Consider the following 25,201-nt stretch of genomic DNA (forward strand, 5'->3'; position numbering starts at 1 on the left):
TTATGTAAATATCAATGTTTGATGTAGTGCAAGTGTTTTGGAATTACAAAGAGATCTCATAGTCAGCAAACTCCTTCCAACTTCATCCATCCATGATCATTCCTTTCTTTCACAAAGACCCTCACCAATTTCATCATTTTACAAGGAAACTTCTCCAAGCTTGTTGCGAAAATCCAACCGTCTTCCAACCTTGGTTTTGAGTTCCAAGTGATCCTAGGTATTTCCTTACCTCATTCCATCCTCCAACCACCTTCCCTAATATTTCCATCACCTTCAACACCCATCATTTTTCTCTCGGCTGTATCCTGTAGAAATATAGGGTATCCCATAGGTTTTTAGGTCATCCTGTAAATTTTCCTGTAGTGGCCTGTTTTGAGGCCGAATTGAGAAAAAAGCCTCTAGGAAGCTAGAAAAGTCACCTAATAGTCTCCCCAACCTTAAAACTAGTCACCAACATCCATAAGCCACTTGCCACATCACTAAAAGAGATTATGTTTCACCCTTTTCCATAAAAGAAGAAAAAAGACAAATAGAAAAACATATTCATTTTAGTCATTTACATGCACAGTAGTAGAATGTTTGGTGTTTTGAGTTTACATGCTTAGGAAAATAGGATTGCATAAGTGTTAACTAGCATTATTTTTGAAGCATAGTCTCTTAGCAGTTAGTTAGAAACTAGCGTGTTTTTAGTGTTTGATTTCAGTCCTTTTCCTTACTGCAGTAGACAAGCTTTCTCTTAGAGTAGATTTCTCTTTCCCTCATTAGTAATCAAGCTTCTTCTGAATCCATAGAAGTCCGGCTTGAAAAACCCTAGTGGTCTATCACCAGCTGAATAGTGACAAAGGGTAGAACCATGAATTTTACTTGTGTATAAAACAGTGTCACCTCCATGTTTGTACGAACCTTGGGTTGATAAAGTAAAGTTGGTAACCCCAGGAGTTGCAGCATTCTTGCAGCAATAATAGTGCTTTTCACTTTTTGGCACCATTTCCGGGAGGTGTCTGAGTAATATTTGATTATTGCTTCTTTCTTCCATTTCTTGTTTATGATATTCTGCTATTAGTTTCATTTCTGCAAAAGTAGTTTAGTTTTCTTTCTTTTCCATTCTGCATTCTTTGCTTTCCTTTCCATTCTACAAGTAAGATTTGATTCATGTAGTTAGTTTTCATTCAGTCTGTAATTCCAATTCAGAAATCATTTTCAAATTTTGGAAAAATACAAAACAAAACAAATTTATTTTTTTCATGCCTCGTAGGAATATGGATAACTTAGGGAAATTTTTTCCAAATACACTCACTGCTTCAAACAGCCAACCTTCCGTCTTCATCGATGGCTATGAATTGGAGGAACCCTTAGGTGAGCAACCAGAGATATTTGAAGAGCCTACAGAGGAAGAAGAAGAAGAAGAATCCATTCCTATTGACCCAATGGCTGAAAGCAGAAATGACAGAGGAAATAGAGAAAGAGTTGAGGGTTCCTTCCCTATCAGGGAAACCAATGGGGATACTAAGATGAATAATATAAGCTCTTTTCCCTTCTTCATTTTCATGGTCTGGCCTTATAAGATCTAGACACTTTCTTGTTTGAGTTTTCTTTCTTATGCAGAACCTATGACTACACCAATGATGAGAAGAAGTTGAAACTATTCCCATCCACTCTCAAGGATGCACCTTTGTGTTGGTTCATGGGTTTACCAAGGGATAACATCACAACTTGTGCTCAAATAAAGCAAGCCTTCAACAAAAACTATTGAGACTACTATAGGTATAAAGACACTAAAGAGGAAATTTTTAGGATGACCTTAGGGCATGATGAATCCCTAGAGGATTATGAAGAAAAATTCCATCTTTGCTACAAAAGGGCCAGGTGCACACTTGACCCTAAGTCACTGAAGCTAGTCCTACTTAGAGGGGTAAGAGAATATCTTTTGGACACCCTAAACTTGTTAGCAGGAGGGGACATCTACCAGCTACCCTATGAGGATATCAATGCTGTCTATAGAAACCATTCTAGGGTAGCTAGGAAAAAGGGTAGAAGTAGTCAACCTATGGTCAGTCCATCATCTTCCAATACATCCATCAAGGGTGAAATTGGAAACATGCTGGAGGGTTTCAAGAGTGAGATTTTGTAAACCCTTGCCCTACAGATGGACAATATGCACATTAAGAGAAAACAGGATGAAGTAGAGAGAGCCTTAGCCATTTTCTGCCCTAGATGCACAAGGAGGCACCCTAGGAATGAATGTCCGTTGAATTCAATTGAAATATGCTAAGTCTATGAAGAAAACCACTCCATAGATAAGTGCCCTTCTCTACATGGACTAAAAGTTATATATCAAGGAGTTGAAGGGGTGACTGAATAAGTCTGCTACATAAATCAAAGGAGACCTCATGGGCCTAGTCCATACTAGCAAGGCATACAAGGGTCATCCCATGCATATTACAACCCCAACCAGACCACATCCATTCCCTCTTGGGGGCCCTGTGATCATCATTCTTGGTCTACACCTACTCCTTGGTCCTTTGCACCTGAGTATCATTTCCAGCCAACCAACCAATCATTTCAACCTTTTTCTCCGCCACAACCTCGGTGGAATGCACTGTCCCAGGGGTGGAGGCCCCCATACAACAGTGCTCCAGCTTTGTTGCCTTCACCACCTACTCAACCATAACTTTTACACCTTGCTCCACCTAAAAAAACCCAGATGCCTTCCCATCCAAATCCAAACCCGAACAATAGACATGCACAACAAGTATACAATGGAGAGACATCCTATCCTACTTATGCTATGGAAATTCAGGAAATTAACCTGAGATCTAGGAGAGTACTCCCGAATAGCCAACCTCTACCTCCACCTATAGAGGTTGAGGAAGAAAGAGAGGAAAGCATGCCTAAAGTAAATCCACCACCCTTTCCTGAGAGATTAACCCAAACACTCCAGCCTACCAAGAAGAGACTAAACTTCTGGGAGAATTGAAAAATCTATGTGTCAAAATTCCACTTCTCCAAGCTATAAAAGATGTACCTATTTACAACAAGTTGATTAAGGAGAAGTGCCTCAAGCGTCGATGGAGGCAAAAAAGAGATGCCCCTACCATTAATGTCATTGGACAACTGTCCAACTTAATGTTGGGGCAGGTAATTTGTCCAAAGTATTTGGACCCTGGAAGCCATAAAGTAGAAGTGCACATCAATGGAGCCATTGTCACACACACTTTGATTGATCTAGGGGCTGCCATTAATGTGATGACCAAGGACACCATGCTCAAGCTCAACCTCCAGGGTTCATTGAGAAAGACCACAACAATCATGCAAATTGCAGATTGCTCCACAATGACCCTTGAGGGGATTGTGGAGGATGTGATGGTCTCCATTGACTCTTGGGAATACAATGTAGATTTCCTTGTCCTCCAGCCTAAGGCTAAGCTTATTGGTTACCCTCTCATCCTTGGGAGGCCCTATTTAGCCATTACTGATGCCTACATTAGCTGTAGGGCTGGAAATATGACTATAAAAAATGGGCATATGTCCAAGCAGTTAGTCCTATACCCTCTTGCTCAGCCATCTCTAGAACATGACCTACCTTTATGGCTGAAATAGGAGGAAGAAGATGATGTTTATTCCTCCCAACTCCATACCTTAGAAGCAACCATGGGAGGGGGAAAACTAGATGAATATGATTTGATTGAACACATAATCGAAAGTCCAAATCCCAGTACATTTTCCTTAGAAGAAGTAGTAAAGGAAACCTAGAACAACCCTCAAATTCATCTATGCTTAGCTGATTCAAACCCCATCCGTGTCAAAACCATGGAATTCGGCCCTGAGAGAACTTTGAAAATCAACCCATCTCTTTTTGTTCACCAAGAAGAAAAGTTGTACAACATGCTAAAGGAACACCTGGATGCCTTTACTTGGAGTTACAAAGAAATGAAGGGATTGCACCCCTCAGTGTGTACTCACCACATTTATATCAAAGAAGTGTGCAAACTAGTCTAAAAACCCCGAAGGAGGATGAATCCATCTCTCAAGGGTATATTCAAAGAAGAACTACAAAAGCTACTACATGTAGGATTCATTTACTGTATCTCCGACAGTGAGTGGGTCTCTCCTTTGGTGTTGGTTCCAAATAAAAATGGTAAGTGGAGGACTTGTGTTGATTACAGAGAGTTAAACAAAGCCACAAAGAAGGACCACTTCCCTCTACCTTTCATCGACCAAGTGTTAGATGGCCCGGTAGGGAAAAAGTTTTTTCTGTTTCCTAGATGGATTCAACGGGTACAATCAAATCCAGATCAGCCCAGAAGACTAGGATAAAACCACCTTCACTTGTCCTTGGGGTTCTTTTGCCTATAGGGTCCTTCCTTTTTTCCTATGTAATGCTCCTGCCACTTTCCAGAGAGCAGTCCTGAGTATCTTTTCCAAGCTAGTCCATGATGATGTAGAGATTTATATGGATGATATTACACCTTATGGGTGTGATTTCCAGGAGGATCTATCCAACATAGGTAAAGTGCTGAACAAATGCATTGAAATGAACCTCTCTCTTAGTCCCGGGGAATGTGATTTCTTGATGACTGCAGGCACTGTGCTAGGTCATTCAATATCCTAGCAAGGACTATAGGTGGACCTAAACAAAATAGCTATCATCCAAAGGGTCCCACCTTCGCAAAAGCAGAGAGATGTTAGAAGTTTCCTAGGTTTAGTTGGATACTATCAAAGGTTTATAAGAGACTTCAACACGTTAGCTTCTCATTTATTTGGGTTGTTGGACAAAGACTCTGAGTTTGTATGGTCAAAAAGCTATCAAGAGGCCTTGGACACCCTAAAGGACAAGCTAACCACTACACCGATTCTCCGAGGCCCAAATTTGGCCCTTCCTTTTCATATACATGTTGATGCCTTAGATAAAGCCATAGTATCAACTTTAGGCCAGATAGATGAAAAATTGCCTTATGCCATTGACTTTATCAGTAAGAATATGTGAAAGGTCGAACTGAACTACACAGTAACTGAAAAGGAGCTCCTAAATGTTGTTCATTCATTGAAAAATTTAGGCATTACATTACAGGTTATCAAACATTTGTACATACTGACCATGCTGTAATCAAATATTTAATGAATAAATCTGATGTGAATGCCCATATTATTATATGGTTACTTTTATTACAACAATTTGATCTAACTATTGTTGATAAGCATGGCAAGGAAAATGTTGTTTCCTACAGGTGAGGAAGGAATGGTTGATGATCAATTACCGGATGAACACTTATTCACCATTTCAGTTCTCTCTCCATGGTTTGCTGACATAGCAAACTATTTGGTATCTGCAAAATTCCCACCGAATTCACTTGGATTGGGGGCAACCTCTTCAAACTAAGCTTGGATTAGATTCTGAGAAGATGTGTCAGGGAGGAGGAAGTCTTTGACATCCTTCTAACCTGTCATGATGGGCCTTGTGGAGGTCACTTTGCAGCAAAGAGGACAACATTCAAGGTGTTACAAGCTGGTTATTATTGGCCCACTCTTCATCAAGATGTGAGAAGATATACAAGTCAGTGTGATCAGTGCCAAAGGATGGGAAAGCCTACTACAAGGGATGAAATGTATCTGCAACCTCAAGTGACTTTCGAGCCATTTTACAAGTAGGGCATGGATTTCATTACACCTATTGACCATCCTTCCAAGAAAAAGTATTATATCATTGTGTGCACTGACTATCTGACTAAGTGGGCTGAAACTAAGGAAATCAAGCCAACAACAGCGGAGAAGGTGGTTGAGTTCTTAACGAAGAGTGTATTTTACATGTTTGGGTACCCTAGAGAATTGGTCACTGATCAAGGAAACCAGTTTACGTCCAACATGATTGAAGACTTGTTAAGCCAGTACAAGATCAAGCATAGAACCTCTAATCCCTCTCATCCACAAGCTAATGGGCAAGTGGAAGTGACCAATAGAGCGCTGGAGGGCATTCTGACCAAAGTGGTTAGCAGCAACAGAAAATATTGGGAAGATAGACTAATTGAGGCCACCTGGGCCTAGAATACTACCTAGAAGATGACCACTAGATTCACACCCTATGAGTTGGTCTATGGGTAAAAGGCCTTGCTGTCCATTGAATTTGAGTATAATACATTGAGGATGGCAGCCCAACTAGATCTATATCTCAGCAGTGCATAAAAAGAGAGATTGCTCCAGTTGAATGGGTTAGATGAGTTCAGAATGCAGGCCCTCCTACACACAGAGGTTACTCAAATTTAGAGGAAGATTTGGCATGACAAGAACATCAAGGACAAGAAATTTCAAGAAGGTGATTGGGCTTTGTTATATGATTCTAGATATAAAGAATTTAAGGGCAAGTTAAGGACTAGATAGTTAGGGCCTTATGTCATAGAGAAATGTCATGATAATGGTTTAGTGCATATTAGAACCATAGATGCATAGGCCATTGCTTTACTTGTTAATGGGCACATATTGAAAGTTTACAAAAGGCCATTATCAAAGCAAGAGTCCATTGGTAGTATCAACAAAACAGTGATGGTGGTGGAGTAAGTCTTAGCTCCTACTTCATCAAGTCACTTAGGAAAAGAAAAAATAAATAAGGAGACTCAGGTGAAAACCTCCATGAGGCGCTCGAGTCTCACTGTTGGGTTGAAGACCTCTTGAGGCAGCCCAATGGTGTCAAAAAAAGAAAAACAAAAAGAGAAATAAAAAGATCTCTGGGTGAAAACCTTTCTTGAGGTGCTGAGGGAAAGTAGTTAGGATGAAAACCTCTCGGAGGCAGATTAGTTGTTTTCAATAAAAAAAGAGAGAGAGAAAAGATAAATTATGAAAATATTGGTTGCAGGAGAGCAAGAGGACAATTAGAGCAACAAAGGAGAATCAAAAGGTACCTATTCAACTTATATTTTTATTTCGCCATTCATTATCCTTCATCATTCCATCACTCCTTCCATTTTTCCACTCATTTGCCTCAGTTTGCAAGGGTTTTGTGTTTTCTATAGGATTTCCTGTAAACCTACAGGACCCCCTGAAAACCTACAGGATGATCTTGTAGGAATTACAGTGGCTTTGGAATCCCAAAGGAAGTAACCCTAGATCAAGGGGACAACACCTGAAGGTTATTTTTCCTTATGCACAAATCCCTAGACCCCTTCTCTGCCCATTCCAATCATCCTCAGGTTCTAGTAGTAGAAAATGATTAAACATTTTGAGGGAGAAGTAGCTACAGTACATCTCTTAGGAAATCCTATAGCAGCCTATCCCACAAAACAAAAATCATAGGTTGTAGCTAGCTTCCAGCATGGAGATCCAAAGGTAGAAGACACTCCTCCAGAGCCTAGCAACAACATCAGCATCATCATCATCAACATCAGGTGCCTGCACATCAATGAAAATCATCAAAGCACAATAAAAAAGGAGAAAAACACATGCATCCATCACACAACAAATACTTCATTTCTTCAAACAAACTGCATCAAGGAATTTTTACCATAGGTAAGTATATTGCTTCCACTCTCTCATTATCATAATGTGATCAAAAGATGTAAAAGTTGTGAATGAGTTGGTTTATAAGCAAAAGGTGGCCAGTTAACTTGGACAGCTTCATTCAGTCACTAAGGATAGAACAATTAGTCCTCACACATGTGGCAGCAGGCAAGTCAAAGAAAAGGAGGACGAGGTCGAAAGAAGTTAAACTACGAATGCATGAAGTGGGAGTTGATTATGATGTTAGGAGAGTGATGATGTGGTAGTGGGACCAATGGTCCAAAAATAGATATTCGTACCTCGGCTACCAGTACACCACCTCACTCAAAACAACCATAAGAGGAAATAAACATTGATCCCCATGCATATATGCATTCACATTCTCGAGGCTCACACTAGAAAATTCGCTCTCAACCTCAAGCAACCTACAAAAGAGGCAAATTTCATTTTTTCCTGTTCAGGACCATCTACAGGATCCTACAGGAAATCCTACATGATCCCACACGAATCCTACAGGATACAGTCAAGCAGTCTACAGGATTGGTAGTGAGCAACTTTAGAGGGGAAAAATAGAGGGTGGTTTCAACAAGAAGTGTTAAGGAGGTAGGCTCTACATTCCCCCACATTTCTCCAAGTGAAAGGAACATAACAAATCTTCTAGTTGTTGAAATTGATTGTAGTATAAGGGAATTATATCCACAAAAATTTCTGTTAAATTTCCTCCCTCATTAAAATTTTGTATCAGACATATATACTCCTCCATCCATCAGAAAAAATGACAGGGGGTTTTAATAGAAGGGATCCCATCAACATTGTGAGGATTCATCAACACCCTCCTATGCTAGAAATATTCACAAGGTATAATTGGATGGGTTTCTTTGAGAAATTGAGTGGGTATGATGATGAAGTATCCAGAGATTTTTCTCTCTCCCTCATTCCTCTGAATAGGACCCATGCCACTATTGTGGTGAGAGGCCTGTCCATAGAACTCAACCCTGAACTCATAGGTAGAATTACCACACTTCCCTTAGGAGTGCCTTGGAGAAAAGAGGACAAGGTAAATAGCCAAATTGCAAAGAATAAATTCTTTTTAGAGGGAGAGGAGGCCATGGAAGAAAAAAATGGATTGAGAATAGCATGCCTACCATACCCCTGGAATGAAATAAGCTACCACCTTATAAAATATATATCATGTGAAGGTAGATATAGTGTGGTATATGGATACCACTTTAGGCTTCTTGAAGAATTGAGGTTTGGAGCAGATACACCTCCTCACCACAGTCTCAACATACCCTACTTCTTTCTTCAATCATTGATAGATATGAGCATGAAGGTGCAGGAAGGAAACCACCAATAGCTAGCCCATCATGGGTTAATTAGACTCATCATAGAAGATGCCCTCCAAAACCTTAGAATTCCTATCACATGGGCAATTTTCAGAGACATGCAGATAGAGGAGGATATAAAATCCCTCGAATATGACAAGAGCCCTACTTATAATGAAAGGGATGAAGAAGAAGAAGAGAGGGATGATGAGGAAGAAGAGAAAGAGAAAGAGAAGGAAATTTGTGAAGAAATAGAAGAAGATGCCAAGGAGGAAACTGATGAACAAAGTGAGGAACCAGAGGGAGAAGAAAAGGAGAAAGACAAAGATGAAAAGGGGAATGGAGAAGAGGAGGCATAAGATAAGAAGCATTCACCCATGGTGTCTCCAGAACCCACTGAGAAAGAGGCAACAACTTCCCTCACTTCACTTAGCACCAGTATAAAAATAAAAAAAAAATGCAAAATACAAAGACAAAATCCATTGTACTTTAGAACAAGAAAAAGTACAAGAATAAGGTAGGGGAAACCTCAAACTCTCACCAAGGTTCCTATGAAAACTCAAGGAGAAGGATCCTTAGGAAAAACCTCTCCTAAGTATCCTATCACTTATGTGAGAAGACCTGTGACTAGATCTGCCTCATCCAAGGGAAAAGGCATCCTATAGGATACACAACACTACCTACAGGAGGCAGAAGCAATCCTACAGGAAACTCTGCTAAACCTACAGGAAACTCAGAAATTGTATAAGGAAGGGAGTATGCAGCAAGAAACAAAAAAGGAGGATCCAGACCTAAGGTAACCTAGTTCTCAACCCAACCTTGACTCCTATTACAGGTTTATTGAAGGGGGTAGAGTCATTCCACTAAAATTTTCCATCCCATTATTCTTTGAGCTTGAGAAAGAAAGATCAAGAACACATAAATGTATGCATATTTCCAAGTCTAAGGGAGTGGAGGACATAGGACACATGGAGAAAAAGCTCAAAGAGATGGGTAGAGAAATAAGCAGTCTGAGGGACAGAGAGGCCATAATGAATGCTCAGTTGGAGGCAAAAAATGCATGGCTGAAAGGACAGCTACAAGAAAAAGAGAATCAATTGGAATCAATGGCCAGTCTATCCTTAGAGGCAATCCAGTGCAGGATGTTAGTTAAGTCCTATGCATTATACCTTAAGGAATAGTGGATGTAGTTCCAAATCAAGACCCTGGCATAGAGAGGTGCTATGCCATTCCTGGATTATAGACAGTTCATTGATCTTTGTGATCAAGGAATATTGGAGGACAGTGCTAAGATGTCCGAGTTTTACTTACATAACATGGCCTTGAGAAATCTAAATGTATGGGACCTTAATGCAAAACTAGTGGATTTACAGTTGATGGCTTTGGCATCATGGATGAACCATAGGGAAGTAAGGGCTACAGAAATGAAGAATATTATGGCAAGGGAACAAACAGAGCCTTTCATGATAAGAGCTAAGCAATCAAATCTAATGACTGTCATCAGCACACATAATTTAATTGCAAATGGTGCTCAACCTGCACCCAGGTATCTTGCTGCCCAAGACCAAGCAATTACAGAGGATATGTTCAGGCTGTTAGGGGATGACAACATGCAAGCTTTCCAAAGGAGATGGAATACTTTGCCATACAGTTTGAAAATCAGAGAGTACCATTCTCCTCAAAGAATGAGAGAAGCACTAAACAAGACACCCATGTACAAGAAAACCCTCCAAAGATTCAAAGTCAATTGGATTGGCTTGAGACTCAGTCCACCACTACTCTTGGGGATGTTAGAAGGAAGGAAGGAAGAGGAAGAAAGAAAGAAGTGGGAGGAGATAGAAAGGAAGGTATGATTCTATGCACAAGAAGAGGAAACCACAGCAGAAGCATGGGATGTTAGGGAGGCCACTAGATCTATGAAATACATGGATATCGATTGAGTTGCTCAGAGGATGAGCAACACTTTCAGTAGGGGGTTGATGATGACCCTTAGCATTGGGTAACTATATGGACCTTAATTCACCTCCTAGCTTAGTCAAATCAACTCTTCTCACAACTTATTACATATTTTGATTATATTTTGTTTAATGAGATGAGTCAAAGTGAGATATTATGCCTAGTGGACTAATGTGCGTTGAACGCAGGGTTGTGAGAGAAAATTAGGGAATTTTGGCTAGATTAAGGGCTGAAACTCGAATGAGACAAGGAAGAGAGATTGTAGGATGTGAATCCTCCTCATTTACTCCTCCCTCATTCGAATATTCCTTCATCAATCACACTAGATCGATGTAAAAGCAACCAAGTCATGAAGATCAAAAGGCAATCGAGAAAGTGATAGTCAAAGAGTTAGTTTATCTCGAGTTTGGGATTCGAGCCTCCCTAGATTTAAGGAAGTCATTGGAGGCTTAAGTTGTATAAATAAAGATGCCTAGAGCCTCATTAGGATTCGAATTTTTGCTGTAAAAACACTAGTTATTTTTGAGCTCAAGACTTGTGGAAGACATTGCTATGTAATTTTCTGTTTTGATAATGAGAATGAGCTTTTTCTTGATCCAACACTGAGTTAACTCAGAGGGTTGAATATCTTGGGTTAGGGCCCAACCCTAGCAGCAAAGGATCCTCTTCTTGTATCTGTATGCTTAGATTGATTTCATAGGTTCATGGTTAAATTGTCCTTAGAAGTATTTCATTGCAAGTAGAGTAGATTTGATTAGTTTTCTTATTAGTTTGCTTCCATTTGTGCTATGCTTCAGCAGTAGTTTAGAAGAGATAAAGGAACATCAAAAAGTTTTCAATAGGTGTTTTGGTCTCACTTCTTTCTGCAAGGATCATGATTTGAGGAAAGCACTCATATGCAGCCCCAAAAAGACATAATTCTACTTTCTCATAGAATTTAGGGTTTTCTGTACTTAAGCCAACATTTGATCAGTTTGCAAGAGTAGGATATAGTTATCATTTCTTCCATCTTCAGTCTTACAGTATATCTCATCAATGATTCCATCTTATTCCGCACGTTTTACTCATGCATGAAGTAGACAACTAGCATTAAACTCTGTTTTCCTAGCTCATCAAAATTCTTCTTGTTTACATGATTGTTGGGTAAATATCAATGTTTGATGTAGTGTAGATGTCTCAGAATTACAAAGAGATCTCATAGTCAGCGACATCCTTCCAACTTCATCCATCTATGATCATTCCTTGCTTTCACAAAGAGCCTCACCAATTTCATCATTTTACAAGGAAACTTCTCCAAGCTTGTTGAGGAAATCCAACCATCTTCCAAACTTGGTTTTGAGTTTTGAGTGATGCTAGGTATTTCCTTACCTCATTCCATCCTCCAACCACCTTACCTAAGCCTCCCATCACCTTCAACACCCATACTTTTTCTCTCAACTGTATCCTGTAGAAATACAGGGAATCCTGTAGGTTTTTAGGACATCCTATAGGTTTTCTTGTAGTGGCCTATTTTGAGGCTGAATTGAGAAAAAGGATTCTAGGATGCTAGAAAAGGTCACCTAATGGTCTCCCCAACCTTATAACCATTCACCAGCATCCCTAATCCACCTAACACATCACCAAAAGAGATTAGCTTTCACACTTTTACATAAAAGAAGAAAAAGACAAAAAGAAAAACATATTCATTTTAGTAATTTACATGCGCAGTAGTAGAATCTTTGGTGTTTTGAGTTTACATGCTTAGGACAAGAGGATTGCATACATGTTAACTTAGCATTATTTTTGAAGCATAGTCTCTTAGCAGTTAGTTAGAAAATGGTGTGTTTTTAGCATTTGATTTTAGTCTTCTTCCTTACTAGAGTAGACAAGATTTTTCTTAGAGTAGATTTATCTTTCCCTCATCAGTAATCAAGGTTCTTCTGAATCCATAGAAGTCTGTCTTGAAAAACCCTAGTTGTCTATCACCAGTTGAACAGTGAAAAAGGGAAGAACCATCACTTTTACTTGTGTATACAACATTGTCACCTCCAAGTTTGTACGAACCCCTGGTTGATAAAGTAAAGCTAGTAGCCCCAGGAGTCAAGGCCATGTTATGTAAGTAGAACTCAAACATCTTAGCCATATCCTCAAATGTGATTTGATCACAAAGATCAATTAATTATCTATAATCTTGGAATGGCATAGTGTCTCTCAGTGCCAGGGTATTGATTTCGAACTACAACCACTATTCCTTAAGGTATAATGCATAGGACTTAGCTGGCATCCTGCACTGGATTGCTTCTAAGGGTAAACTGGACTTAGATGCCAATTGATTCTCTCTTTCTTGTAGCTGTCCTTTCAACCATGCATTTTATACCTCCAACTGAGCTTTCATTATGGCCTCTATGTCCCTCAGGCCCATCTCTTTGATCTTTTCCTCCATGTGTCCTATGTCCTTCACTCCCTTGGACTTGGTAATCTGAATCCTCCTATGTGTTCTTTCTATTTCCTTCTCAAGCTCAAAGAATAATGTGATGAAATTTTTTTGTGGAATGACCCCACTCCCTTCAATAAACCTGTAGTGGGAGTCAAGGTTGGGTTAAGGACTAGGTTCCCTTATCTTTGGATCCTCGTTCTTTGTTTCTTGCTGCATACTCCCTTCCTTATCCAATTTTTGAGTTTCTTACAGGTCCTGTTGTGTATCTTGTAAGATGCCTTTTCCCTTGCATGAGGTAGATCTAGTCACAGATCTTCTCACATAAGTGATAGGAGACTTAGGGGAGGCTTGTCCTGAGGATCATTCTCCTTGAGTTTCCATAAGAACCTTGGTGGGAATTTGAGGTTTTACCTACCTTATTCTTGTACTTTTTCTTGTTCTAAAGTACAATGGAGTTTGTCTTTGTCTTTTTCCTTTTTGTTTGATAGGGGTGCTAAGGGCAGTGAGGGCAGTTGTTTCCCCTTTCTTAGTGGGTTCTTGAGAAACCCTAGGTGAATCCTTCTTGTCTTATACCACCTCTTTTCCATTCCCATTTTCATCTTTGTCTTTCTCCTTTTCTTCTCCCTCTAGTTCCTGACTCTGTTCATCAATTTCCTCCTTGGTATCTTCTTTTGTTTCTTCACTACTTTCCTTCTCTTTCTCTTCCTCTTTTTCCTCATCTATTTCCTCTTCTTCCTCATCTATTTCCTCTTCATCCCTCTCTGCTACTTCTTCATCTGTTTCAGTTTCTTCTTCATCCCTTTCACTGGCAATAGGGCTTTTCTCATATTCGAGGCCTTTTATATCCTCCTTTGTCCGCATGGCTCTAAAAATTACTGTTAGGCCCCTATACTACTAGTGTAACCCCTTATTGTTATTAGTACAACCCCCTTATTATATTGATGTAGCCATGTAGTGCCCATATTGTTACTATTGTGCCCCATAGAAGCCCACTATTGTTATTATTGTACCCTTACATTATTATTGTTATGTCGGCTCTGATTATATTATGACCCCTTAGACTCCTATATATAGAAAGGAGGTCTTTTCATTTGTATCATCCAAGAATTGTTCATTTATGTAATGTAAAGGAGGTTTCCCCCTCAAAGAGGCTAAATTCTAAGGCGTTGATCTATCTTTTCTATCTTTTCTTGAGCTGGTTTCATAACATTTGGTATCAGAGCTTTGGATTGTAGGGTTTCGCTGCTCCAAACAGGTCATCGTGGCATTTTCGCTATAACGTTTTTTCGGCGACATTTCAAACGTTGCAAAAAAAACCCATTTGATAAGAAATCGTGCTGAACCTCGGGTCCAAATTTCAGAGCTTTTCGCGCTATATTTGTCGAGATATGATCTGAGGAAGTTGGTCTTTTTGCAGACTCCTCAATTACATTCCAAACAGGTGACCTTGGGAAAATCGTCATAACCTTCTTTCTAGGGATCGGATTGAAATTTCGTAAGAAGGTACAGAAAGAGGATGGACTATAGTTTCTTGTATATGTTTTTCAGAGCCAAAGGTTCAAACAGTGACACGTGGAACTTCATAAAAGTTCGCTCTTCTGGAAAAGTCTATAATCAGGTCATCTTGGGAGATTGTGCATAACTCTTTCTTGGAGAATCCAATTTGGATCAGACTAGTGGCATTGGAAAGAGGACACAGAGGGCTACTATAGGTCTCAATTTCAGAACTTAAAGATCCAAAAGTACAGAGTTACAGTCGTTTCAAGATCGAGCTCCTAAAATCAAGAAAAAGCAAGATGAGGAAGTTTGATGGCAAGGATCCGGTAAATTGGATACTTCAAATGGAACAATATTTTGATCTACATGGTGTACAACTGTTACAAAAGGTATGTATTGCATCTTCATATTTAGAACCGGATCAATTTTTATGGTATGAAGGGCTTTGTTCTCGTAAACAACTTGTTACGTGGTCAATTTTCACAGAGGAAATGATAGCACATTATGAGGATACAAAGAGCAACACCTTCTTTAGAGAAACATCACAACAATTGGAAAGAGTAAAAGGGATTTTTGACATAGTGGAAAGAAAAATTATGGAAACCAGGAAGCATACCCCTCACAACTATAAACATGGAAGTGTTGTTTCTCCTAGCCTTCCACAGCCTACAAGGGTTACACCACAACAATTGGAAGAAAAAAGAGAAAAAGGGCTTTGTTACAATTGTGATAGCAAATGCACTAAAGGTCATAAGTGTGCTGAGAAGAAATTATTTTACATGGAATATGAAGAGGAGGAAGAAAAGGATCAAGAAACATTAAAAGAAGAAGATATAGGCCAGGACCCCACCCCAGAGAAAGAAGAAATGAATCAAACCATATCTTGTAAAGCATTGGCAAGAATTACCACTGCTCAAACTCTCAAGATAGAAGGACATATCAAGAATAAAAAGGTTCAAGAAGTGAAAGATCACATCGAGAAAGAAGAAATGAACCCAACCATATCTTGTAATTCATTGGTCGAAATTACCACTCCTCAAACTATCAAGATAGAAGGACATATCAAGAAGAAAAATGTTCAAGAAGTGAAAGATCACATCAAGCATCAAGAAATGAATCCGACCATAACTTCTAAAGGATTGGAAGAAATTCCCACTCCTCAAACTCTAGAGATAGAAGGACATATCAAGAAGAAAAAGGTTCAAGTAGTGAAATATCACATCGAGCATCAACAACAAGTTCTCCAACTTTTAAAGGATAAGGCCACTTCGGTGCAAAATCAAATGAAACAACAGGTAGATCAACATCGTAGTGAAAAATGTTTTGATGTAAGTGATTGGGTATTTTTACTGCTACATCTCAAGAAAGCTATTTATGAGAAGTAAATGTTGGCAATATTACATGCACTTAAAAAATGGCGACCCTACCGAATGGGAAGACTCTTCAAGGATGAGGATTTGTGCTATTTCTATTATCCAACCAGATTGGATAAATGAAGCAAGGGATGAATGGAAGAAGGATGAAGATGTATGGCCACTTATTCAAAATTTGCAAAAGATCCTAATTCAAACAATATTGCTAGAAATTGAAGAGGAAGGAAAAATCATATTGGAACCTGGAGCAGTCACAGAAACAAGAACCCGAAAGCTACGAAATCGATCAATTTCAGAGTATCTCATCAAGTGGAAGAACTTACCCGCTGAAGATTCCACATGGGAGGACAATAATTTTATACAAAATCATCAAGAACTACTCAAGCGTTGAGGACAACGCTTTTTGAAGGAGAGGGGCATGTTAGGCCCCTATACTACTAGTGTAACCCCTTATTGTTATTAGTACAACCCTCTTATTATATTGATGTACCCATGTAGTGCCCATATTGTTACTATTGTGCCCCATAGAAGCCAACTATTGTTATTATTGTACCCTTACATTATTATTGTTATGTCGGCTCTGATTATATTATGACCCCTTAGACTCCTATATATAGAAAGGAGGTCTTTTCATTTGTATCATCCAAGAATTGTTCATTTATGTAATGTAAAGGAGGTTGCCCCCTCGAAGAGGCTGAATCTAAGGCGTTGATCTATCTTTTCTATCTTTTCTTGAGCTAGTTTCATAACAATTACCCATGTGATAGGAATTCTAAGGTTTTGGAGGGAATCTTCTATGATGAGTCTAATTAACCCATGATGGGCTAGCTATAGGTGGTTTCCTTTCTGCACCTTCATGCTCATATCTATCAGTGATTGAAGAAGGGAGTAGGGTATGCTGAGTTTTTGGTGAGGAGGTGTATCTACTCCAAACCTCAATTCTTCAAGAAGCCTAAAGTGGTATCCAAATACCACACTGTATCTACCTTCACATGATATATATTTTATAAGGTGGTAGCTTATTTCATTCCAGGGGTATGGTAGGCCTGATATTCTCACTCCATTTTTGTCTTCGATGGCCTCCTCTCGCTCTAAAAAGAATTTCTTCTTTGCAGTTTGGCTATTTCCCTTGTCCTCCTTTCTCCAAGGAACTCCTAAGGGAAGTGTGGTAAGTCTGCCTATGAGTTCAGGGGTGAGTTCTATGGAGAGGCTTCTCACCACAATAGTGGCATGGGTCATAGTTAGTGGAATGAGGGAGATAGAAAAACCTTTGGCTTCTTCATCATCTTACCCCCTCAATTTCTCAAAGAAACCTATCCAAGTAGGCCTTGTGAATATTTCTAGCATAGGAGGGTGCTGATGAATCCTCATGATGTTGATGGGCTCCCTTATATTAAATCCCCCTATCATTGTGCCTAATGGATGGAGGAGTATATATGTATGATACAAAATTTTAATGAAGGAGGAAATTTAACTGAAATTTCTGTGGATACAATTCCCTTATACTGCAATCAATTTCAACAACTAGAAGATTTGTTATGTTCCCTTCACTTGGAGAAATATGGGGGAATGTAGAGCCTACCTCCTTAACACTGCTTGTTGAAGCCACCCTATGTTTTTACCCTCTGAAGCTGCTCAGTGCCAATCCTTTAGACTGCTTGACTGTATCCTGTGGGATTCCTGTGGGATCCTGTAGGATTTTATAGGTGGTCTTGCGTAGGAAAAAATGAAATTTTCCTCTCCTGCAGGCTGCTTGAGGGTTGGGAGTGACTTTGCTAGTGTGAGCCTCGAGAATGTGAATGCATCTATGTATGGAGATCAATGTTTATTTCCTCTTATGGTTGATTTGAGTGAGGTGGTGTGCTGGCAGCCGAGGTACAAATATCTGTTTTTGGACCATTGGTCCCATTACCACATCATCACTCTCCTCACCGCATAATCAACTTCCATTGCGAACATTCGTAGCTTAACTGCTTTCGACCTCATCCTCCTTTTATTTGACTTGACTACTGTCACATGTGTGAGGACTAATTGTTTTTTCCTCATTGACTGAATGAAGGTGGCCAAGTTAATTGGCTACCTTTTGCTTATAAACAAACTCATTCAAAACTTTTACATCTTTTGATCACATTATTCTAATGAGAGAGTGGAAGCGAGATACTCACCTGTGGTAACAATGTCTTGATGCAGTTTGTTTGAAGAAATGAAGTCTTTGTTGTGTGTTGGCTACATGTTCTTTTCTCCCTTTTTATTGTCCTTTGATGATTTTCTTTGATGTGCATGTACCTGGTGTTGATGATGATGATGTTGATGCTGCTGCTAGGTTTTGGAGGAGCCTCTTCTACCTTTGGATCTCCATGCTTGAAGTTGGTTGCAACCCATGATTTCTGTTTTGTGGGATAGGATACTATAGGATTTCCTATGGGATATCTTGTAGCTGCTTCTCCCTCAAAATGTTAATCATTTTCTACTACTAGAACCTGAGGATGATTGGCATGGGAAAAGAATGGGTCTAGGGATTTGTGCATGAGGAAAAATAACCTTAAGTTGTTGTCCCTTTACGCTCTATCTTCATACTCTACTCTCTGTGTTTTTATTCTTCTTGAAAACTAACTTTCATGAAGAATGCAGGGGTGATCATGGTGAAGAGAGGTATGGTAATGAGATGGTGAAGTAGGAATTTATTTATTTGACATGGGAAGGTCCCTTCCTTGCTCTAGGGTTACTTCCTTTAGGATTCCCAAGCCACTGTAATTCCTACATGATCATCCTATAGGTTTTCAATGGATCTTGTAGGTTTACAGGGAATCTTGTAGAAAACACATAACCCTTTGCAAATTGAGGCAAATGAGTGGAAAAATGGAAGGAGTGGTGGAATGATGAAGGATAATGAATGGAGAAATAAAATATAAGCTGAATAGGTCCCTTTTTATTGTCCATTGTTGCTCTGATCGTCCTCGTGCTGTCCTGCAACCAATATTTTCATAATTTTTCTTTTCTCTCTTTTATTTATTTATTTATTTTATTGAAAACAACTAGTCTGCCTACAAGAGGTTTTCATCCTAGCTTCTTGCCTTGGGCTCCTCAAGAGAGGTTTTCACCTAGAGATATTTTTATTTCTCTCTTTTTTTTATGACACCATTGGGCAGCCTCAAGAGGTTTTCAACCCAACAGTTGGACTCAGGTGCCTCATGGAGGTTTTCACCTTAGTCTCCTTATTTTTTTCTTTTATTTTCCTCAGTGACTTGATGAGGTAGGGGTTGAGACTTTCTCCACCACCATCGCTGTTTTGTTGATACCATCAAAGAACTCTTGCTTTGACAATGACCTTTTGTAAACTTTAAATCTATGCCCGTTAACAAGTAAAGGAATGGCCTATGCATCTATGGTTCTAATCTGCACTAAACTATTATCATGACATTTCTCTATGACATAGGGCCCTATCCATCTAGTCCTTAACTTTCCCTCAAAGTCTTTATATTTGGAATCATATAACAAAGCCCATTCACCTTCTTGGAATTGCTTGTCCTTGATATTCTTGTCATGCGAGATCTTCCTCTAAATTTGAGTCACCTCTATGTGTAGGAGGGCCTGCATTCTGAACTCATCTAACCCATTGAACTAGAGAAATCTCTCTTTTTGTGCACTGTTGAGATCTAGATCTAGTTGGGCTGCCATCCTCAATGTATTGTACTCAAATTCAATGGACAACAATGCCTTTTTCCCATAGACCAACCCATAGGGTGTGAATCGAGTGGTGGCATTCTAGGTGGTATTGTAGGCCTAGGTGGCCTCAACTAGTCTATTTTCGCAATCTTTTTTGCTACTACTAACCACTTATGTCATAATGCCCTCTAATGCTCTATTGGTCTCTTCCACTTTCCCATTAGCTTATGGGTGATAGAGGGTGGAGGTTCTATGGTTGATCTCTTGCTGGCTTAGAAAGTCTTCAATAATGTTGGATGTAAACTGACTGCCTTGATCAATGACCAGTTCTCTAGGGTACCCAAATGTGTAAAATAAATTCTCCCTTAAGAACTCATCCACCTTCTCCTCTGTTGCTGCCTTGATTTCCTTCGTTTCAGCCCACTTAGTCAGATAGTTAGTGCACACAATGATATACTACTTTTTCTTGGAATGAGGGTGAATAGGTCCAATGAAATCCATGCCCCACTTGTCAAATGGCTTAAAAATCACTTGAGGTTGTAGAGAAATTTCATCCCTTGGAGTAGGCTTTCCCATCTTTTGGCACCAACCACACTGACTTGTATATCTTCTAACATCCTGATGAAGAGTAGGCCAATAATAACTAGCTTGTAACACCTTGAATGTTGTCCTCTTTGCTGCAAAGTGACCTCCATAAGGCCCATCATGACAAGTTAGAAGGATGCCAAAGACTTCCTCCTCCATGACACATCTTCTCGTAATTTGATCTAGGTCTAGTTTGAAGAGCTTGGCCTCAATCCAAGTGAATGGGGCGCTCTTCCTCACATTCTTGCTTTTCTCTTTGGAGGAAGAATTCGGTGGGAACTGTGCAGATACCAAATGGTTCTCTATGTCAGCAAACCGTGGAGAGAGAACTGAAATGGGGAATAAGTGTTCATTCGGTAACTCATCATCAAACATTCCTTCCTCACCTGTAGGCAAAGTTAATCTGGACAAAAAATCTTCAACAACATTTTCCTTGCTAGGCTTATTAACAATAGTTAGATCAAACTACTGTAATAAAAGTAACCATCTAATAATTTGGGCATTCACATCAGGTTTATTCATTAAATATTTGATTGGAGCATGGTCAATATGTACAAATGTTTGATAATCTATAATGGAATGCCTAAATTTGTTCAATGAATGCACAATAGCCAGGAGTTCCTTTTCGGTCACTGTGTAGTTCAGTTTGGCCTTTGATAGATTCTTACTGACAAAGTAAATGGCATAAGGAAATTTTTCATCTATTTGGCCTAAATATTCTCCTATGGCTTTGTGTGAGGCATCAACATGTATATGAAAAGGAAGGGCCCAATTTTTCCCTCGGAGAATTAGTGCAATGATCAACTTGTCCTTCTGGGTCTCTAGGGCCTCTTGGTAGGTTTTTGACCATACAAACTTAGAGACTTTTGCCAACAACCAAAATAAAGGAGAATCTAACTTTTTGAAGTCTTTTATAAACCTCTGATAGTATCCAGATAAACCTAGGAAAATTCTGACATCTCTCTGCTTTTGTGAAGGTGGGACCCTTTGGATGATAACTATTTTGTTTGGATCCACCTGTAGTCCTTGCTGGGATATTGAATGACTTAGCACAATCCTTACAGTCATGAAGAACTCACATTTCTTGGGACTAAGAGACAAGTTAATTTCAATGAATTTGTTCGGCACTTTACCTAATTTGGATAGAGCCTCCTGGAAACCACACCCATAAGGTGTAAAATCATCCATATAAATCTCTACTACATCATGGACTAGCTCAGCAAAGATACTCAAGACTGCTCTCTAGAAAGTGGCAGGAGCATTGCATAGGCCAAAAAGAAGGACCCTATAGGTGAAAGTACCCAAAGGACAAGTGAAGGTGGTTTTATCCTGGTCTTTTGGGCTGATCTGGATTTGATTGTACCTGCTGAATCCATCTAGGAAAGATAAAAACTTTTTCCCTACTAGGCCATCTAGCACTTGGTCGATGAAAGGTAGAGGGAAATGGTCCTTCTTTGTGGCTTTGTTTAACTCTCTGTAATTGGCACAAATCCTCCACTTACCATTTTTGTTTGGAACCAACACTAAAGGAGAGACCCACTCATTGTTGGAGATAGGGTAAACGAATCCTGCATCTAGCAACTTTTTCAATTCTTCTTTGACTATATCCTTGAGAGATGGATTCATCCTCCTTTGGGGTTGTCGGTCTAGTTTGCACCCTTCTTTGATAAAAATGTGGTGAGTACGCACCGAGGGGTGCACTCCCTTCATTTAGTTGTAACTCCAAGCAAAGACATCTAGATGTTCCTTTATCATGTTGCACAACTTTTCTTTTTGGTGAAAATAAAGAGATGGGTTGATTTTCAAAATTCTCTCAGGGCTGAATTCTATGGTTTTGACACGAATGGGGTTTGAATTAGCTACGCATAGACCAATCTAAGGGTTGTTCTGGGTTTCCTTTACTACTTATTCTTAGGAAAATGTACTGGGAGTTGGATTTCGGAGTATGTGTTCAATCAAATCATCTTCATCTGGTTGTACCCCTGCCATGGTTGTTTCTAAGGTATAGAGTTGGGCGGAATAAAATTCATCTTCTTCCTCCTCTTCCAGCCATAAAGGTAAGTCATGTTCTAGAGATGGCTGAGCAAGAGGGTATAGGACTAACTGCTTGGACATATGCCCATTTTTTATAGTCATATTTCCAGCCCTGCAGCTAATGTAGGCATCGACAATGGCTAACCAGGGCCTCCCAAGGATGAGAGGGTAACCAGTAAGCTTAGCTTTAGGCTGAAGAACTAGGAAATATACAGGATATTCCCAAGAGTCAATGGAGACAATCACATCCTCCGCAATCCCCTTAGGGGTCACTATGGAGCGGTCTGCAAGTTGTAGGACTGTTGTGGTCTTTATCAATGAACCCTGGAGGTTGAGCTTGAGCATGGTGTCCTTGGTCATCACATTAATGGAAGCCCCTAGATCAATCAAAGTGTGTGGGACAATGGTTCCATTGATGTGCACATCTACTACAGGGCTTCCAAGGTCCAAATACTTTGGACATATTACCTACCCCAACATTAAGTCGGGTAGTTGTCTAATGCCATTAATGGTAGGGGCATCTCTTTGTAGCCTCCGTAGATTCTTGAAGCACTTCTACTCAATCAACTTGTTGTAAATATGTACATCTTTTATAGTTGGAGAAGTGGAATTTTGACACATAGATTTTACAATTCTCCTAGAAGTTCAGTCTCTTCTAGGGTAGGTTGGAGTGGTTGGGTTAATCTCTCAGGAAAGGGTGGTGGATTTACTTTAGGCGTGCTTTCCTATCTTTCTTCCTCAACCTCCCTAGGTGGAGGTAGAGGTTGGTTGTCCATGAGTACTATCCTAGATCTCAGGTTGAATCCTTGAATTTCCACAACATAAGCATGATAGGATGTCTCTCCACTGTATACTTGTTGTGCCTGCCTGTTGTTTTGGTTCGGATTTGGCTGGAAAGGCATCTGGCGTTGTTTAGGTGGAGCATGGTGTAAAAACTGTGCTTGAGCAAGTGGTGAAGGAAACAAAGCTGGAGCATTGTTGTATGGGGGCCTCCACCCTTGGGGCGGTGCATTCCACTGAGGCTATGGTGGAGCACATGGTTGAAATGACTACCTGGTTGGTTGGGAATGATACTCAAGTGCAAAGGACCAAGGAGTAAGCATCGACCAAGAAGGATGAGCAAGGGACCCCCAAGATGAAATGTATGTGGTTTGGTTGGGGTTGTAATATACATGGGATGACCCTTGCATGCCCTGTTGGTATGGCCTAGGCCCATGAGGTCTCCTTTGATTTATTATGTAGAGTTGTTCAGTCACCCCTTCAGCTCCTTGATATACAAATTTTAGTCTAGGTAAAGAAGGGAACTTGTCTGCGAAGTGGCTTTCGTCACAGACTGAGAAGATTTCAATCGAATTCAATGGAAATTCATTCATAGGGTGCCTCCTTGTGCATCTAGGTTAGAAAATGGCTAAGGCTCTCTCTTCTTCCTCCAATTTTCTCTTAAAGTGCATAGTTTCCATCTGTAGGGCAAGGGTTTGTAGCATCTCACTCTTGAAATATTCTAGCATGTTTCCAATTTCACCCTTGATGGATGTATTAGAAGAGAATGGATTGGCCATAGGTTGACTACTTCTACCCTTTTTCATCGTTGCCCTAGAATGGTTTCTAAAGACAATCTTGATATCCTCATAGGGTAATTGGTAGATGTCCCCTCCTACTAACAAGTGTAGGGTGTCTAAAAGATCTTCCCTTACCCCTCTAAGAAGGACTAGCTTCAGTGACTCAGGGTCAAGTGTGCACCTGGCCCTTTTGTAACTAAGTTGGAATCTTTCTTCATAATCCTCTAGGGATTCATCATGCCCTAAGGTCATCCTAAAAATTTCCTCTTTAGTGTCTTTATACCTACAGTAGTATTGATACTTGTTGTTGAAGGCTTGCCACATTTGAGCCCAAGTTGTGATGCCATCCCTAGGTAAGCCCATGAACCAGCGCAAAGCTACATCCTTGAAAGTGGATGGGAATAGTTTCAACTTATGCTCATCATTGGTGTAGTCATAGGTTCTGCATATGATAGCAAACTCAAACAAGAAAGTGTTTGGATCTTATGAGGTCAGGCCATGGAAATGAGGAAGGGTAGAGGGGCTTATATTCTTCATCTTAGTATCCCCATTGGTTTCCCTGATGGGGAAGGAGCTTGCAACTCTTTCTCTATTTCCTCTGTCATTTTTGTTTTCAGCCATTGGGTCAGTAGGAATGGGTTCTTCTTCTTCTTCTTCCCTGTAGGCTCTTCAAATATCTCTGGTTTCTCACCTAAGGGTTCCTCCAATTCATAGCCACCGAAGAAGAGGGAAGGTTGGTTGTTTGAAGTAGTGGGGGTATTTGGCAAAAATTTCCCTAAGTTATCCCTATTCCTACGAGGCATGAAAAAAATGTTTTTGTTTTGTTTTGTGTTTTTTCAAACTTTGAAAATGATTGCAGAATTGAAATTGTAGACTGAATGAAAACTAACTGACTAAATGAAAACTAACTACTTGAATGAAATCTTACTTGCAGAATGGAAAGGAAAGCAAAGAATGCAGAATGGAAAAGAAAGAAAACTAAATTACTCTTGCAGAAATGAAACTAATAGCAGAATATCAGAAACAAGAAATGGAAGAAAGAAAGCAATAATCACATATTACTCAGACACCTTCCTGACAACGGCACAAAAAAGTGATGAGTACCAATATTGCAGCAAGAATGTTGCAACTCCTAGGGCTACCAGCTTTACCTTATCAACCCGTGGTTCGTACAAACTTGGAGGTGACAGTGCTGTATACACAAGTAAAAGTGATGGTTCTGCACTTTGTCACTCTTTAGCTGGCGATAGGCCACTAGGGTTTTTCAAGCCAGACATCTATGGATTTAGAAGAAGCTTGATT

The sequence above is a fragment of the Pinus tabuliformis genome, chromosome 2_1 (assembly GCF_031772625.1).
Source record: "Pinus tabuliformis cultivar Carrire ecotype Pingquan chromosome 2_1, CPIR1, whole genome shotgun sequence".
NCBI lineage: Eukaryota > Viridiplantae > Streptophyta > Pinopsida > Pinales > Pinaceae > Pinus > Pinus tabuliformis.